Source organism: Cervus elaphus, chromosome 20, assembly GCF_910594005.1.
Source record: "Cervus elaphus chromosome 20, mCerEla1.1, whole genome shotgun sequence".
Classification (NCBI taxonomy): Eukaryota; Metazoa; Chordata; class Mammalia; order Artiodactyla; family Cervidae; genus Cervus; species Cervus elaphus.
In genome coordinates, this window is record NC_057834.1 from 95,447,028 (window position 1) to 95,453,175 (window position 6,148).

Here is a 6,148-nt window from a genome sequence, read left to right on the forward strand (position 1 = left end):
GAGAGTACCCAAACTAGTTGAACACTCTGTACCAGAACATATCTTACTCCATGTGGCAAATAACATGTCATAGTGTGCTTCTTAGCACTTAACAAGTGCTAACTGTTTTTTAACTCTTTTTTAAACTTTTTTTAACTGCTAAGTGTTCTTAAATTTCTGTTTAGAATCCTTTTATCTAAATAATATTGAATAGTTGGTATTGTCAACAGATTCCAAGTTCAGAGTAAGCTGTAAGCATAAGAAAGACTCTCTAGCACATGTACCAAGGTAAAACTGATTTTTTTTTCTCATATCTTCTTGATATTTGGCTTCCACAGCCAGTGCTGTTTTAATAGATGCTGATAAGAAGGTATGAAATTTCTCTCTTCTGCCCTAACAATTTTGACATAATTGTTAGATGTTTTGTTTTTTAATAGAAATAACTTGATAGCTTTCCTAAACTGGAAATAGTTTTATTTCTGGAAAACAGTGGAGTTTTATTTAAAGACAGTTGAAGGTATATAATACTGATTTCCTGGCTAATTCTTCCCATCATCTTTACATACTATTGTATATCATCCCATGTTTTACAAACAGAAAGATTACAGTTTAAAGAAATTAAAATTTGCCCAAGGGAACTACAGGAGTGGCTTAATGGTGATTCACCCCCAAGTCTCATGGCAGATATCAATATTACCTCTAGTAACAACCAAATAACCTGTTTGAGGAGATAAATGTTAAGTCAAAATAGATTTTTTTAAAATTTGATTTATTAAGGTGTTAATTTCAGTATTTTATAAGTAGGTGGATAAGTAGACATACTATTTTGAAATAACTTTAAATTTACAGAAAAGTTGCAAAGGTTGAACAGAGAGTTCCCACATACTCCCACCCAGTTTGCACCATCATTAACATATCACCCTGTGATTTTGTCAAAACTAAGAAACCAACATTGATATGTTACTATACTTACAGTCCAGGCTTTATTTGAATTTCAGTATTTTTCCATTACTCTAATCCAAGGTGCTACTTTACACTTCCACTTGTTTCTCATATGTCTCCAGTCTCCTCTGGTCTGCAGGTTGTCATTCTTTCCTTGCCTTTGATGACTTAAGAGGAGTACTGGCTGGGTATCCTTTAGAATGTCCCTCATTCTGAATTTGTCTGGTTTTTCTTGTGATTAGACTGAGTTCGTGAGTTTGAGAGCAGATACCACAGAAGAAAAGTGCTCTTCTCACGGGAATTGCCTGAAATCACCATTGTAGTTCAGTTTTTTCCCCCTTAATCTACTTCATTCTTTGTCAGCAAGTCACTAAGTGTAGCTCACCTTCAGAGCAGGGATGGGGAGAATTAAATTCCACCCCCCTGTGGGAAAAGGCTGTCTACGCATATTTGAATTCACTTTTAGATTTGTCTCCTATTTGTTTACACTTGTATGGACTTCTGCATATTTATTCTTTAAGTCATAGTTGAATGCTGTGTTGTTTTCTGCTCAAACTGTTCCAACTTTGGCTATTTAGCATCCTTTTCAGATTGACTCTTAACCTTTGACTTGCCTCCGTTCTGGTAGATGATGGAGAAAGGGAAGGAAGGAAGAATTGTTGGAGAGGGAGGTTTATCATCAGGTAGGTGAGGGAGTAAAATCTAGACCTTGGTGATGGTGATAGCTTTGACCTGAAGTAGGAACCTTGACAGTTAGATATAATATCAGTAAGAATGAATTCAGGTGGCATTAGAGCCAAGTGCATAGGCACTGAAAGACCAGTAAACACAGTTTTGTTTTTTTCCTAGCCACGTTGAACCACCTGGATGCTTACAAGAGGGTGTTTTAGCATTGCACATGGTTAAAAGATGAACATGTGATAACTAATAGTTTGCAAATGCCTGTATTTAGCAAAGTAAACATACTAGCATAAGAAAAAAACAATAACTGGTAACTTATACATAAGTGAATAATTAAAATATGCTTAAGAAGAAGAATGCTATATACATTATTCAACTGAATGAGACCTGGATTTGAAGCCAAAGTATATGTAGGACAACTGCTTTCACATAGTAAAGTCTCTGCTAAAGTGGGAAGAAAATCAGTCTTGTCTGAATGAAGAGGCAGACTCTAAGGAATTGACTTGAGCAGTCTTGAAGGACAGGTTTACTGATGAATAAGGTGAGCTAATTTGTGAAGCCTCAAGATTTGGTTGTGTTTGAGGAGATCCAAAATACAGTGGTGGTTTAAAACCTTAGAAAAAGAAGGAACCAAGTAATAATGCTGTCAGATATAAACTGCACCACATTGAATAGTGCCTGAAAACAGTGATAATTAAAGACCTTAGTCAGGCACTCAGAATGAAGATTTTTGTACCCATGCCCAAGCTGAAACATCTGTGATCTGTTCTCAGTGCCATTATCAGAGACTGAGTACCTCTAGCCTGAATGTAATATGAAGTGAATGGGTATGATCCCACTGGTGGGTTTGGCAATGATACTTCATTTCTATCTGTACTCTTCCCCTGGAGTCGGAGAGCCAGGTTTGAATTTTTACTTCATGAAACCTGTATGACGACATTTTTATGACAAGCATATGAGTATACAGCAAATAACTGAATATTACTCCCTACTCGTGGCCTCAGATATTTTGTATGGTAATACTCAAGTATTCCCACTCACCCCTTTCTGTAGCACCAGATCCATTAAACTGCCTACTGTGTGTCTTTTTAAATGTCGAACGGTTTCAATATATCTAATTACTACCCATGTAATCTGTCTATCAAAACTAGTATGTTTCACATTGATAAACAACATTATCAGTAACTTAGGGTGGAGGGTCCTCTTAGATTTCTCTTTTGCCTTCCCACCTCAAATCTGACTTAACCTTGAATCGGAGAAGGCAATGGCACCCCACTCCAGAACTCTTGCCTGGAAAATCCGATGGACGGAAGACCCTGGTAGGCTGCAGTCCATGGGGTTGTAAAGAGTCAGACACAAGTAAGCGACTTCACTTTGACTTTTCATTTTCATGCATTGGAGAAGGAAATGGCAACCCACTTAAGTGTTCCTGCCTGGAGATTCCCAGGGACGGTGGAGCCTGATGGGCTGCCGTCTGTGGGGTCACTCAGAGTCGGATACGACTGAAGCGACTTAGCAGCAGCAGCAGCAACCTTGAATCAATGGTTCTTAACCCTCAAGCCCACAATGCTCCACTACTGCTCCCAGTGTTTTGGTTTAATGGGCTAAGATACGCAAGTTGGCTCTTAATGGTTATTGGGCCTCCAGGCTGGCATGTGGCATAGGCAGACGGTAAAGAATCTGCCTGCAATGCAGAAGACCTGGGTTCGATCCCTGGGTCAGGAAGATCGTCTGGAGAAGGGAATGGAAACCCGCTCCAGTATTCTTGCTTGGAGAATCCCATGGACAGAGGAGCCTAGCAGGCTACAGTCTTTGGGGTTGCAAAGAGTCGGACACAACTGAGCGACTAACACTCACTCACTCCCTCTCTGACATACTGTAGAGGTCTTCCACAGTGTTTGCTAAATGATATTTAGCCAAGTAGTTATCCTTTCAGTACTCAGAGTGGTTTTAAGCTGTTTATGTTCATGTAATTTCCTTGTTTAAAAATTTTCCTGTGGTTTTCAGGATTAAACAAATCATTTGTGACTACCACACTTTCCCTTCCCCTTGCCTGTTCCAGCAAACTTGGGCACAAAGCCTATATAGCTACCCCCATGAGCCATGCTGACTACTTGTGATAAATTTCCACCTATGTGCAAGTTTCCTATGCCCTGTACACACCTCATTACCATCCCTTTTTCACTTGCTCTTCATGACTCAATTCAAAACACTCAGATGCTTTCCTTGATTCCTGAGTTCCATAGATCAGGTGAATTTCTTGAAAGTCTATTACCCAGTATTTCTAGCTCTTTCAGCATTCTGTAGCTAGCACCCAGTGTTGACAAGGGAATAAATATCTTATGTTTCTTAAAGGGTTTAGTCAGTTTTTTCCTCCAATACTAATAAATGCTTATTCTTTACTGGAAAACATTTGGTTGCAGGAGTTTTCTTTCTGAAGTTATGATAGCCAGTTAACCAAACTGGACTTTTTTTTTTTCCCAGTTTAATAGTTCCATTTCATCACAAGCTAATGAGGTTTGCATTTACTCATCCAGCTATGCTTCAGTGTCATATAGAATCTAGAAATTGCATGTAAACACTTTATTGTCCTCGATGTATGCCAACTTAAAAGTGTTAAGTCACTCAGTCGCCTCCAACTCTTTGTGACCCCATGGATTGTAGCCCGCCAGGCTCCTTTGTCCGTGAAATTCTCCAGGCAAGAATACTGGAGTGAGTTGCCGTTTCCTTCTCCAGAGGAACTTCCCAACCCAGGGTTTGAACCCAGGTCTCCTGCATTACAGGCAGATTCTTTACCATCTGAGCCAGCAGGGAAGGCCGGTAAAACACCAATTTAGGTTTATTGTAAACAGCTAAGACAAGATTTCCATGGGGTCGCCAAGAGTCGGACACAACTGAGCGACTGAACTGAACTGAAGAGAAGATTGGAAACCAAGCCTTACTGGTGTATGTTTTGAAATCTGTTTAGTTTCTTTTTATATTCCTAAGGACAGAAGCACAGAATTATTCTGAAAGTAAGAGAATTTTAGTAAGCTATTGGTTTATTCCTAACATGTCTGCAAAAATACCAACCTAAGCAAGTTTGCTTATGAATTGGTAAATTGAATTCCTTTAGAATGTATAACTCTTGGAACTAAGTACATTGGAGTGTGTCATTTGCAAAGTAAGCAATGAATTTAAAAATTAGCTTTCATGTTGTGTAGAAACAGATAATAGAGGTCAGAATGGTTTCGTGTTTATTAAAATAGTGTCATATATTTACTTAAATTTTTAGAACAGTAAACATAGACTAGTTACAACCATATTTAATAGGTCTTGAGGCCCTAAAAGCTTTTAATAGAAAATAGCATAAAATATTATGGATCGATAACTACACCAGTGAAGTTCATTTTATTGGCAAAGATGATTTGGACATTTATTATGAGAAATGTAAATGAGGAGTTATTTGCTCTTTAGTGAACTAAACCTGAAAACAAAACATGGAAGTGATGTGGATGACACAAATCTGATAAATTAGTAATTGCATTAATCCTCTTAATGACATTATTACCTCTAATTATTCAAATCTGCTGAAAATGTTGCCTTTTCAGTGCTTAAATACTTCACATCAGAATTCTGAGCAGAAAAGATAAATCATCTTATTGTAATTTGGATTATGTGGCTATTAGAGCTTAAGAATTCTAATGTGATACTAGTGACCATGATCAGAGAAAGTTAAATATTTGTACCTTTGTAAATGGTGTAGTTGGAATTACAAAATTGCATTGCTGTATATCACACTGTTCTTAATACATAAGAAGCACTGAAAAGGAAAGGTCGCAAAGTGTTCTCGTTAATTCTGCACCAGAAATGAAGACCATGTAAGTACTTCTCAGGCTGCATAACCCAGGGCTGTGGCACCTGCATTACGAAAACCTTGCAATAGAAAAAATGCCAAGAGGATATTGGGACATTTAACTTGTAACGTTTTCCCCACATTACGGAAATGAATCTGAAATACTTGATGTAAAATCCTTGAGTTTAAATGCTTCTCACAAAGCATTTCACATCAAGGTCTACGCATAAACATGTAAATTTAAGCAGATCTATTCATAATCAAGTTGTTGAAACCCTGTGATATAGATGAAAAGCAGCCAGAGAAAAAGTCATTTATTTAGAAATGGTAAGGATGACAGCCAGTACTGTTGGAGCAGTGAAAAACAGAAGATCGTGCAGTGTCTTTAAAGGTGTTTAAAAAATCGGCCTGCTATTCTATATATACCCGTTCAAATGTGTGTAAACTTTTTACCTTTTCCAAAGTTGAATCTCTAATACAAAAATTAGATTTATTTTTTGGCAAAAGAAAATTGGTATCAGATGGAAATTGGATATATGTACTAACAGCACAGAAAGTGTTACGTGGTTAAATATAGGTTTGTTTTTTAAGTCACTGAAAGATAATTGTTTAAAGCAAATAGATTGTGAGACTTAGGTGCAAGTAAACAAGTTGCTCAGGTCAAAAGGGGGGAAATGGAAGTGAGCTATTTATAGGGTTACAAACAAAGTT